Below are 13,770 nucleotides of genomic sequence, written 5' to 3' on the forward strand. Positions count from 1 at the left end.
AGTTTATCACCTGCACTAAGGAGGTTATAAGTTTGGTGCTGTTTGTCTATCAGTGAGTAGGAGGATGTAAAACTACCGACACAAAAAGACGAAAGACAAAAAACACAAAAACACAAAACACAAAAACACAAAAACACACAGCCACTCCCATACTCATGCTTACATGTAAACCATTTCACACACCAATAGTCCCACACACTTTCACACAAAAAAGGGTTAACCTGTTCACTGGCAATGATAATATGGATGGTGGAGCCACACATTCATCACTATGCAGCATTTATGGATCATATTTTATGGATTAATGTGCAACATTACAAATGTGTGAAACCTAATGTCCTTTAATACTTCAAAAGCAAAAAAAACCACCAAAGTCAATTAGCACTAAAATCATCTCAAAATCTGCACCTTAATATGGAGCCACAGTCAATATGGAACAAGCTCTTCCCTGGATCAAGCAGCAGTTTTTCCTTATGAAAAACAGGCCGGTAGTTTTGCATCCTCCTACTCACTGATAGACAAACAGCACCAAACTTATAACCTACTTAGTGCAGGTGATAAACTGTATCAGATGGATACTGTTGTTTCTTTAGTAGTGAGTAGTGAACAGTAGGTTAAATGTTGTCAAATATTGCCAGTTAAGTTTGATGGATTGGCATGCCTTATCTCCTGTGAATCGTATCTCACCCAGCTGTGTACAATGCACGCGCACTGATAATGGGAACTTTATGATACGATGATGACACAAACACACACACTTCCTCCTCCTACTCTGCTGGTACCTTGTTCAAAAAATGCCCCAGTTGAAGCACATGCTCTCTCTCTCTCTCTGTGTGCGTGTGTGTGAGTGTGTGTGTGTGTGTGTGTGTGTGTGTGTACGTTGTGGTGTGAGCCGAGGACAACAAGGACAACAAAAGGATGGCCTGCTGGACAGGACAGTGAGCTCTGCTCCCCGTACCCTTTGAGCGGAGTCTCTCCTCTCCTTATCAGTGCAGATACTAGAGCAATACTAAAGGAGCTGGTAGCTATCTGGCCGCAGATAAAAAGCACCAAGTAATGCCTTTATTATCCAACCTTTTGCCACTTCCAGACTTCAGGGCCGCGGAGAGAGAGCCCATAAAACCGATCTTCGTCCCTGAGAGGTGATAGGACAGATCTGCCCACAAACTGGGTGAGGGGGGTATGTATGTTCCCCCTACACACACACACACACACACACACACACACACACACACACACACACACACACACACACACACACACACACACACACACACACACACACACACACACACACACACACACACACACACACACACACACACACACACACACACACACACACACACATTAATTCATTCATATTGCCAATACCTCATGCCATCAACCAGCACAGCAACATAAGATGTGCCAATATCCCATCAACCCAACAATGCAAGTCAACACTGCACATCTGCTCCCTTCACAAACACATGCATATCTGATCTGGTCCACTTTGGCCTGTGATAGGCACCCAATTAGCACCGCTGATGAGCCGTGAGGGCCGGTGGTATCTTAGCACATCTTGCAAGGCCAAGCATGGGAAAACATGGCTGGACGATGGGCACCTTATGGCTCCCCACGCCGCCCCCCTCCTCTCCTCTCCCCCCCCCCTTTATCGTGGGCCGAGACGCTGCGGCGGGGTCCGTAATCTGTAAGTACCCTGGCCCTGCGCTCTCTCTGTGTACAGACCCTATAGCGTAATGAAGGCATCGCCCGCCCGCCGCCGCCGCCACTCAGAGCCACCGCCACGGCGACGCCTGCTGATGCGCAGTGGCGGCCACATGGCACCGTGGGCTGATGGGAAGATCTGATAGGGGGGACGGCCCGCGCTATCTTATCGCCGCCATCGCTGAGCGCAGGGAGGATCTGCCCACTGGGGCAGATAAGGTGCGTTTTATGTCCCCCACGGTGCTCTTTGGCAAGGGCTTAATTACCCTCCACGCCCCGCCGAGCAGGGGACAAGATACACACGCCGCAATGGCTGCTTAGGGAACATGGAGGGGGGGACAGGGGTGAGGGAGGGTGATGGGAATGTGTGTGTTTAGGGTGGTGTGTGCATGTGTGTGTGTGTGTGTGTGTGTGTGTGTGTGTGGAGGGGGGTACTTTGGGGAAGTAAACAGCGAAATGGTCACAAACAGAGCAGCTAGGCTCCTGTTGGGTGTATTGTATGTGTATTCTAGTTCTAATGTCCCCATGTGAAACGTGACAGTTGCTCTGGGAATGCATGCATGATACACTCTGATGATGCATTGGGCACTGTTTACAAAGGCAGATGGGATATAGCTAACTGTCTGCAGATATCTTACGGCATTCTCAACATCAATTACAAGATTACAATATTACAACAGGCTGTCAGCGATTAAACACAATGAAAAAGCAAATTATTTTGCTTTTACTGATTAAAAGTTACATCACACTGGCCTAGTTTGATGTTGACAATTTCATCAATGAAGTGACTATAAAATAAGCTCGAACATTAGGGGGCGCTGTAAACTGGTAGTAAGTTGCCTGCAGCACAAAGCAATAAAAGTGGATTGCAGCATCCACCTCCCTGTGCAGGCAGAGGCAGCTGTATTTTAGATAAGCTTTGCTACTAGACAGATCTAGATTAGCATATCAGTGGCAGAGCCTTGAGACAGCTCATGGTGATAACACTTATTTAATAATCTCAAATGTGCACTGTCAGTGTACAATTAGTGCAATTATTGCGTTGCTATTCTGCAACATCATACTATGGACTTTAAACCAGTGAGACGGCAGAAAGTAAAACAAATTATGAGAGAAATAAAACAATTTTAATGTCACGCCATAAAAAAGAACGATATAGTGCAAATGACGATATGGCACAAATAAAAAACAAGAATGCACTGCCCATTTAACTTCTGGCGTCCAGCTGTCTCTGTAAAACAATAAAATAAAAAAATAAAATAAATTGAATAATGTCAGTGAAAAAACAAACCCGACGTCGATATTTCCACCACCAGATATCTCCGAGCGCTCCTTTTGCACCTTCCGCACAGACATCTGTTCAGGAACACGAACACGAACACGAACATGACTCTGACTCATCTGGCTGCGTCGTAACCAAGGACGGTCGGTCGGGGCTTTCCCTGTACCCCCCTGCCCTCACTCGCAAAACACACCAAACACATGCACGGCTTTTTCTCCTTCACAAGGTCAAGACCACCCTCACCACCACCACCACCACCACCACCACCGCCAGGCCCTTTTATGGTTAATAAACATTTGACAATTTGTTTCTTGATCCAGACCTCTCTGCTCACATATTGCAGTCATTTTGCCTGCGCAGTGCAGCTGCAGCCACTTTGTTATTTCTCCGCAGAAAGAGAGGAGATTTTCCGTCGGTGCGCCTGGACAGGCCTGGCCCTGACACTCTCCTGAGGGAGCAGGGCTGGCATCCCAAACCTGCTGCTATACTCGTCATGGGGAGGTCGCTTTGTGTGTGCGTGCGTGTGTGTGTGTGTGTGTGTGTGCGTGTGTGTGTGTGTGTGTGTGTGTGTGTGTGTGTGTGTGTGTGTGTGTGTGTGTGTGTGTGTGTGTGTGTGTGTGTGTGTGTGTGCGTGTGTGTGTGTGTAGTGTGGGGGTTAAGTGGTTCAGGGAAAAGTTGACCATCAAAAGCAGCACTCTTATCACAACAAGCAGTGCAACTGTACAATCACTAGTCCATCACCATCACCATCACCTCATCATTACTGCTGCCCTCATCATCATCGTCATCACCATCATAATCATAATCATAATCATAATCATCATCATAATCAACATTGTGGTTATGAGGATCATCGTCTTTGTCGTCATCATCATCATCATCATCATCATCGTGGTTGTTGCCATTGTCAGCGTTCAAGTAAAAACAAACAACTGAGTGCTGCCTGTGCACCTGTGCTTTTCCTCGCGCTGGCTGCTTTCCTGGAGACCACTCAGGAGATATTTCTTTCTCCCCACACACACACACACACACACACACTCCTCTTTACACAAATACATAATCGCACAGTGAGTCAGAAAAACCCCTGGAAACAGCAGCAGGGCCGTGTGCAGCAGAGCGAGCGCACTCCTTGTGAGAGTGTGTGATTTCACACACGCAGGCCTCCTCGTCTCCTGACGCCCCGCTTGGCCTCACGCTCTCCCTGGGCCTGGGAGGTGAGGAGAGCCTCCAGAACAGTGACCTCCCAACACAAAGGAGGCGTCTCACTCCTCTCTGACCATAAAAACTAGAACAGAGAACGAAAGAGAGAGAGAGAGAGAGAGAGAGAGAGAGAGAGAGACGGGGAGGGAGCACAGGATAGGGGAGGGGGGAAATAGAGGGAGCGAGAATGTGAGAGAAAGAAATCAACAGAGTAGAGAGAGAGAGAGAAGGACAAGAGAGGCAGGGAAAAACAGACGGGTGAGAAGATGAGGAAGGGGTGTGAGAAACAGAGCAAGAGAGAAAGAGGAGTGAAAAGGTGGCGATCAGCAACACGAGGACAAAAGGAGAGGAACAGAGGAGAGGAGAGGAGAGGAGAGGAGAGGAGTCAAGTGAAGCAGAGGTGACCAATAAAACGGTCATCAGATCAGATCAGATCAGAGGGGAGCGGAGAGGAGCGGAGAGGAGCGAGGAGGAGCACAGAGGAGCACAGAGGAGCAGCTAAGCCCTGCTGTGGGAGGCCGTGCTCCCAATGGCCAGGGCCTCCAGGATGAGTTCCAACTAAAACAATCTTCCCCCCCCAGCCTGGAACGCATCTCCCACTTTATAGTGAGCAAAGGTCTGCTGCAGCTGGCACTGCGAGGTCCGAGGCAGGAATAATCTTATCTGCCATCAGCTATAAATATATGACGGGGAGAGAGGGAGGGAGGGAGAGAGAGAGAGAGAGAGAGAGAGAGAGAGAGAGATGAAGTGAGAGACGGAGTGAAGAGAGAGAGAGAGATACTGGAGTGAGGGGGCGGAGAGAGAGAGAGAGAGAGAGGGGAGTAGAGGGAGGGAGAGAGGTGGTGAGACCTTCCTCTTCTTCTTCTTTTTTAACTGCCCTTACAAATAAACAAAGATCTCCATGAGGATCTGAAGAGGGGAAAAAGCGAAGGGTCGTATAAAGGCCGAAGAACTTTGAAGGACGACATGATATATGTCATGCCTGCGCAATACATAAATCAAATGATTATATACGCACACAAGGACATACAAAGGTTGAAACTATTTTGTATATTTGTTTTCTTAAGAGATCCATAAGATACAAATATCAGAATAAACATAACAGCCTACGCTTAGAGACAGAGAAATATTTTCTATAACGTTATTGTGAATTGGAGAGCATTATGTACAATCTTGCATGTAAGTCAGCCCAAAACACCCTAAAACAACTTTTGATGGTTTCAAGATGAGTGTACTCAGCCAAGTCAAGTCCACTGAGTTTGCATTTAGGATAACAAAACTAAAATCAGGCCCTCTTTAGTCTGGGGAGACTGGTATAACACTTTTTTCACTATAACCGCAAACGATAAATCATATTAATGGAGAAAATTAACTACATAAAAGAGACATGTCTTGGGCACAAACAGTTTGTATTCATTGCTCTGTGAAATGTCACTGTCAAATATTTCAATGTGATATCAGTGTCACTGACCTAGCGATTCAGCCGACCCAGAGCCATAGAGACACAACTCTGACCCGACCAGTTGCATCTCTGGGGAGAAAACCTGCCCGGCCTTTGAACAGTCAACATGTCAACATTTGACAATCAATCACAACTCACTAATGACCTAATTAGCTCGAGATAAAGGACTGCAGTAAACGTATCCAACCACCCAATGGAAACTCCTCTAATCATATCAAGTCAAAAATGTAAATTCCCATTAGAAGTGGGTAAATTGAGTTGAGCTGAGTTTAGAGTGACCCGAGCGAACGGTAAACAAGATGCTGACACAATGGGCTGGGTGACAGCCCAATGCAGCTATATCTGTGTTGAGATTGTTAGTTTTGGACCAATCACCAATGTGATTAAATTCCCTTTTGTGACAACTTGCTCCGCTCTGCCCTCGGTAGAAAGCGCAACCTGCCAAATATCCTTTTGAGAGAAGCAGCGATAAATATCTGACAGACACACAAGCTCTCTGTTGCGTTTTCAATTTGCCCGCGAAACATGTAAACAGTGGAGCGAAAAACAATTGGAGCCACACCACGCCGAGCATCTTAACCCAATCAAAAGTCCATCAAGAGGAGCTCTTGAGCGGCGTGGCTGTCACACAATCTGGGCTAAGATGGATGGGCTGTGTGTGGGTGCTCCACATGCGCCCCCACGCGTATCCGTACCTCATCCCCACACCTCGTCACTGGGCCCGCGAGGTGGAAAAAAAGTCGAAGCGAGCGCCGAAGGTGTTTTGGAGGCCGCCGTGCGGTTCAGAAACACAATCATACGGAGCTAAAAAGCTATCCCGCTTGTGTCAACACACACACATTAATCACTCGGTATTGACAGATGGCTGGGTGTGAAATGCTGGTTTCCAGAGATGGCGTACTGTACAGCTGGGAGCAGCCCAAGCGGTGATGGCGATGATGATGATGATCGCGATAGTAATGATGATGACACCATGGTTCTGCCGGGACAGAGGTTCTAGGGCACTTCCAGTAAGACATGGTGTGAAACATTCCAGGAAACCACGGACAGGAGAACAGGCACACACACATCGCCAAGAACATGCAGATACATGACCCCATGGGAATGAAATAGGAACCAAAACACACAAAAAGAGTTTCCTAACAGCAACATAACATCATATTATCCCACGCACCTGTCCAAAAGCTAAAGTGCTTCTCTCCGCCCCGTTGTGCTTTTCTCTCTAAAAACGTCTAAACAACAACACTGGTAGCAAACTTTTACGGGCACATCTTGACATTTAATCACCAATTAACTACTGTAAACTGTTATCTTTCCTGGGAGAAACACCTTTGAACACTGTTGTGGTTGAACAGTCGCACACAAGGGGTGGTAAAGCCATAAAAGTGACCTGGGCCCTACTCAGCACTGCGCGCAATCCTGGTCTGCACGCCACTGAGGTGAAGGCCACAGAGCCATGAGAAGGCGCTGATAAGAGACCCTATTAGAGGTCAAGCCATCTCCTGATTGGGCTGGGTGGAGGTGGAGGTGGAGGTGGGGGGGGCGGGGGGGTGAGAGTGGGGGTAAGATTAGATGAAATGGGGGTGGGGGCTGGGGGCTAGAGGGGTCCTGATCTGGGGGCTGGAGGTCTGCGCTGTCTCAATCCTGACCACTCTCCTCTCCGGCTTCCTCTTCTAGGTCATGGCAGTTATGCAATGCGACAGTAAAAAGGCGGTCGTAAACTACTGTTTATGCTCTGGGCCATAAACGAAGAGGTGCGTTTCCTGCGGACATTTACAGCCGCACTGTATCGCCGGCTCCCTTCACACACTTCTTTTATAAGGCAGCTTGTTAAAATCCAAATGCAAATGTTATTCAATTAAAGAGCAAACACGGGCCACCGTTGTGGCAGCGCGCGTGGGCCTGTTCCGTTTTGCCGGAGCTGAGCTGGATGCCGCAGTCGAAGAACCTCGCAGCGAGGCTTTATCCCTTTGACGTCAGCATCGGCTCTAGCTGCTGCAGTCAAATCACATCTGCTATATCTATTTGTTTGATCTGCCTTGGCTCGGTATAAATACTGCTTATCGAGGGGGGAATATTGAAGAATGGCGATAGCCTTGGGAGGGAGGCTCTAAATAACCTGCACATGATAAGAGTTGATATCAGTGGAGGTATCTGTCTGGACATTTGCTAAGAGTTTCCACAACAAGCGCGCCACCGGCGCAGCTGCTTCAAGCAGAATCCTGCACATCCAAATGTTACCCAGCGCAGAGCATATCAGCACCTATCACCAGCGGAGGACTGGTACACCGGCACGTGATTTATAGTCCCAAACGCAAAGCAAGCCAAATGCTGCATGTGACGTCTCTCCATTCTCAGAAGAACCAAACGGGAATATTGAGAAATAAGACACCTGCTGAGTTCACTGCAAATCTTATGTTTGTGGTTTTCCATGCCAGAGATTACACAGCACTTTTAAGCAGACACTAGCTGTGGGCTGTATGTGGCCCTCGCCTCCAAGTTAAAACCGGCAGTGACCTCAGGCCTAGCTCATGTGAGCTCCCCCCCCCCCCCAACACACACACTCACACTCACACACACACTCTCGCTCTCATATACACAATGCTCACTCATACAAACACACACACACACACACACATACACACACACACACACACACACACACACACACAAAGCGCTTGTTCATGGCACTACAGCATGGGAGCACGCCGCCCCGTCTCTCCCAACCACCGTCCCATCTATGCCGGCACAGGACGGCAGGGGCACCCAGGGTGGGGTGTGTGTGTGGGGGGGGGTGCAGAGGTCCAAGAGCAACAGGCCTGGCCACTTAAAGTGTCACAGTGCAATTAGAAGCGCATTAGGAAGCTGTGCAAACACGGCCAAAGCCCATGACAACCTCAACAGGGCAGAACACCACTTCCTCCTCCAGCAGAGCTGAGAACAGAGACTCAGAAGGGTAGTGTGTGTGTGCGTGTGTGTGTGTGTGTGTGTGTGTGTGTGTGTGTGTGTGTGTGTGTGTGTGTGTATGTGTGTGTGTGTGGGGGGGGGGGGGGTGCAGGGGGTGGAGGAAGTTGATGATGAGGCAAGGATAGAGTTGATGATTTAATGAAGCTCGCCTTCAAGAACAACAAAGCGGCAGCACGTCGGCCACTTGGATGGCTCTTCAAAGCGCTGCGGACCAGGGCTAAACACTTGCAGAGGAAGAATTCCTCCCCGTGATCAGCAGAGAATGGGGGGAGGCTGGGGGGTGCACTTAGAGAGAGAGAGGAGGAGAGGAGGAAACCAGGCAAAAAGAGAACCAAACGGGAACAAAAAAGAGAACCTGGACCGATCCGTGACACGCCAGTAAAACACAGTGTCCACCGACACGGAGGTGGGTCTCGGGTTTCCGTTTTTTATCAGATGGAACTATTTCACCCCACTCTTCCTTTCCTGTGCACGGAACAGAGCGCCGCGTTCCCTCTCCCCGAGTTAGCATGTAGGCTAATTAAACGCAGGTCACCGAGCTTTCCATGGGTCCAGATGACCCAACGCAGGAGACACAGCTGCCGCGTGGTCACGATGGCTTTGTCTTCAGCCCCATACTGCCTATTAAACACAGGATGAGGAGCACAAACAGCATCAGCCTGGACATGGGACAAATCCCTACAGCCAATACAAGTAGTCCATATCTCTTCATGTCCACACGGGAATTGTTATTGGCTAACAATCGCTAATTGTTATTTTTCAAGGCACAACAAAATATGGGAGTAAACATAAGCAGCTGTGGGAACGTTGATGATGAATGGCAGTTCGTAAAGTCCTTGGCTTTACTGGAACTCATAACTCATTTGCATACCTACACTGTACACATCTGGACATTGGGTGCAGTCTTCCCGACGAGGCCAGATGGCGCTTTCAGGAGCTAACAATAAGCATGGTCCAGAGCAGAGCACCCACCGGTTCTGGGGAGGGTCTGGATCTGGTTCCTATTCCGGACAGTTCCAGCAAAGAGACAAAATGGCTGGATCAAATTCAAAGTCAAAATGAGCTCCGAAATAGAGTTTCAAAACAAATTTGCGAGGCCCGGCGTTTTGAGAGGAAGCGGTCAAGCTGGAAAGCAGACTCTCTTGTTGTTCTTGTTTTTTTTTTTTTTTTGTGCATGTAAAATTGCGCATCAATCTTCACAATCTCCGCAATCAAGTTCATAAACCACAACTCGCCCGATACCTTTCTGCCATTCGAAAAAAATGACGTGTGAACGTGCGCACACACACAACGCGAGCGCCCTGGAGCGCGTTCAGAGAGCTGTGAGCTAACACCTCCCAGGCCATCTTAAGTGTGAGAGAAATAAATAAGAGCAGTGCGTAATTATTACAATACCTCATCGATCCATTAGCACGGGATCAGACAAGTGCTTTATTTACGGAGCAAATGCGCGCTGATAGAGCAGGCTGCGGCTTGTGACTCAACGCCTCTGCTATGGAGCAACAAAGGAGAGCATACTTTCCACGGGGTTCACAGCACACAAGAAAACATTTCAAATTACCCCGCAAAAATATACAAGTACTCAAAGACTTCAATAGGGGCCCATCCAGAGAAGGCTATGGAAGAATGAGGAAAAGAAAGACTGAAGGAAAGAGGGGAAAAAAAGACCCTGAAAAAAAAAAACGGGTATAGGGTGTTTTTCATTCTAATTATTTTACCAGACCGACTGCTTACTCTGAGAATGATTAATCAGGGAGAGCCGAGCCAACCATCAACTGAGGCATGTTTTGCATTTCCTCCGCTGGTGGATCCGTCCTTATTGCCAGTTAATTGAAACCTTGTTTAGGAATACCAAGGTCAACGTTTCCACCCATGTTATCCGAATTAGCCTGAAATGAATCCCCTCCAAATGGGAAGTGCGGTGTGGGCGAAACGGAGTGCTACTTGAATTCCGGCTGGGACACCCACATAGATACCTAAATGCTCTGTGTGTGTGTGTGTGTGTGTGTGTGTGTGTGTGTGTTTGGGGAGGGGGGGGGGTGTAGTGGGATGGCCAGTTTGGGGGATGGATGATGTAGACCTTGAGGGAACGGCAGGAACAGCAGCAGCAGCAGCAGCAGCACATCCAGCCTTGAGCAGTTGCAGCAGGGGAATAGAGGGAAGGCATGCATGCGAGACCGGGCTTCACTTTCCATAAGGCTTATATCAGTGACACGACACCCTCGGCAATCTGGAGCGGCTTACGCAGGTCTTCGCCTCATCTCCTACAAACACTGTTTAAATTGGTCTCCGAAAAAAAGCTCCCAATTGCATCAGCAGGCCCCCTCTACAAAGATAGGGTGGGAAAGTCTGATGCGCAGTCCCACATGACTGCACACAAACCACAAAGTCCTTAACACTGTCCTCACTCTCTTCAGAGCGCAAGAACGAGTCGAGGATGGGACGGAAACCGCCGCGCTCGTAGAACAAGGGGATTGCTGACGCTGCAGAAGATCAATGCTGTCGCCCGGACTCTGTCTGGCGAATAAAAAAGCCTTCCGAATCGCCGCATCAGCAGTGGTCTGCTGGCTCGGCTGCTTCAAAGGGACTCCCTGTGGTGATTTCATACCTTGCAGAACACAAGCAGACAATGACATTAGCTCGGCATTAGCCAAGATGTCTAGAAAAAGGGCCTCGGCAAAAAAAAAAACACACACACACTCATGCCCCCTCCGCCTTCACCTCCACGGCTCCATGTTTGTGGGTAAAAAAGAAAAACGCGGAGCTTGTGTGCTTTGGCATATGGACGGAGACGGGGAAAAAAGAAAAGAGCGCTTTGAGACGGCAATAAACTGTTTATGCATGCCGTCAGAGAATCGGGCCGGCAGGGGCGACAGGACGGCTTTTAAAACTGGGAACCAGAAGTGCATATGGCGTACAGAAGTCACGATACCCCAGTGAGCTGGGGAGAGGGGCATAAATCCTGGACGCCGGCTGGGGTGATTGACACGGCGCTCTGACGAGGCCCGGCTCCAGCGGGCTAATCATCTCTCGGCCCTACGTGTGGCCGAGCGCTCTCCATTACCAGTTAGTGACAGGACGTCGGTTGACAACTCATTTGATCGCCGGTGAGTGAGTGCGTCAATGAGTGTGTGTGTGAGTGTGTGAGTGCGCGCGTGTGTGTGTGTGTGTGTGTGTGAGCCTGCGTACGTGGTTGTGTGCGAGTTTTTTCGGGGAGGTGGGGTGACACGACAGGCGGGGAGGGGGGGGCACGGGAGGGAGATTTACGGCAGCAAACGGAGCAGCAGCTGGCTAGGTGGCGCGCACAGCCAAGCGAGAGGGAAGCTAATCTTGTTTACATTCAATCTGCTATTTCCTCCCCTCTGAAACCCTGCGAGAAGAAAGTCATGTAATATGTGTATTAAAAATAAGTGTAGCAGACCAGGAAACAACCTACTGGCAGCACGGGGCCTTTGTGGGGCAGCCAACATACCCTGCGGCTAAGCGCAATTGATACATGCTCTATTCCAGGATGGATTCCTGAATCACACAAAAAAAGGAATTTGCTACAGCCGGGCCCCTCACTGACACACATTACCGGGGTGGAACACAGCAATGTGTGGCGTCTGTAGCAATACATGAACTGTGGTTAATATGGTCAAACTGTGCAACTGAGTATATACAGATATCCTTGGGTGTGCATGTGTGCGTGTGCGAGTGTGTGTGTGTAGTAGACATTAAGGCGAGGTAGATTACTTTGTTGAGAAATGGCGATAATTGAGACGTGAGGAATGAATTTCTTTTTCCAAGTGCGGTTCCTTGTCTCTGACTCACACAGAAGCCTGAATTTAATTATGCTAACGTGTTGCTGCTACGGGCATCTCACGGCACTAATACACTGCACTGTACCAGACACCGCCAGTCAGATACTGTATATACTTTCTATGGCTTTCTGTCTTTTTATGTGCTCAACTTTTCAACCATCCTGTCAGTACTTCCACTTTAATCACATGATTAAGTATAAGCAGATATAAGTTATCACATCCGGCTCTGGGAAACCTGATTCTAAATATATAATACATGGCGCAGAAATGAAACCTCATCCCTCTGAACCTCAGTCATGAGATAAATGGTTAAGTGTACACAAGGTTCACAGCTTTGGCTTTCTGAAAAAAAAAAAAAAATGGTGAGAATGCCCTGAGAAGAAAAAAGCTGATAACCGAGGGAAGAAGGAAATGTTAATAGAATTGAAGAGGAAGAAAAAAACAGCGGAAAAGCTTGTGGCTTTTTTTTTTATGGAAACTAAAATTTCAACTTCAACCATGCAATCACCACATTAAAGGAGCCCCATTCTGGAGACGACCGCCGGTATGCGCCGCCAGTGCCAGGCTAGTGTTTTTCATTAGATTTGTCCATTTTTTCAGTTGATTTGGCAAATTAACTTACTGCAGGCCAAGCACACCATCCAGACATGGCAGCGTATAGCAGCAAATTGCATTTATCAAAAACACACACAAGACCTGTTTAATTAGCGTGATGTGTTTAAAACAAACACAGGCACACAGGCATACACACACACACACACACTCACACACACACACAAAAACTATTCTCGGTAGCATAGGAGCAACAGAGAAGCCCTCTCTTTACCAGTCACTGTATACAGAAGGGAACACATTTAAACTTCATCATTTGTATTTAGGTACTGGTGGCAATCCTTCAGTCTATCTTGGTAACGCAGCTTTTTCCTACAATCTTCATTTGCTGGTAAGACTTCAAAGTCTGTGATTGATCACACAAACAATTTCCTTGCTCCGGCTTCTTGGTTTGTTAAAGAAAAAACAACATAAGCTTAGATAATTTCGCTCTATTATTTGGAAAGCACACCTAACAACTTCAAGCTTTTTTCCCAGGAAACAAATTTGTTTGTAGTTGCATGATGAGGATGATAGATGTACGATGTGGTTTTGGAGCTCGAACGCAGCCTGAGGACGGGGAAGGAGGAGAAGGCCATCTCCCGCTGACGACGGGGCTTATGGAGAAATGACTGCTTGTGCGCAACTGATTGGTTCTGACTTTGAAGTGCACCTCATGTTCCCCTGTTGCAGTTATTAATTTGTGTACAGTAAGTAAATGCGTGTGCTTGTATCAGTGTGTGTGTGTGTGTGTG

General features: G+C 48.1%; 1 protein-coding gene across 1 annotated transcript in view; it reads right to left on the reverse strand.

Annotated features, from left to right (window-relative positions):
* The window catches only part of LOC134082662 (serine/threonine-protein kinase 3-like), an 87,735-nt gene that overhangs the window by 55,088 nt on the left and 18,877 nt on the right, over nucleotides 1–13,770 (reverse strand). The gene's annotated exons all lie outside the window — the stretch shown is intronic.

Source organism: Sardina pilchardus, chromosome 6, assembly GCF_963854185.1.
Source record: "Sardina pilchardus chromosome 6, fSarPil1.1, whole genome shotgun sequence".
Lineage (NCBI taxonomy): Eukaryota > Metazoa > Chordata > Actinopteri > Clupeiformes > Clupeidae > Sardina > Sardina pilchardus.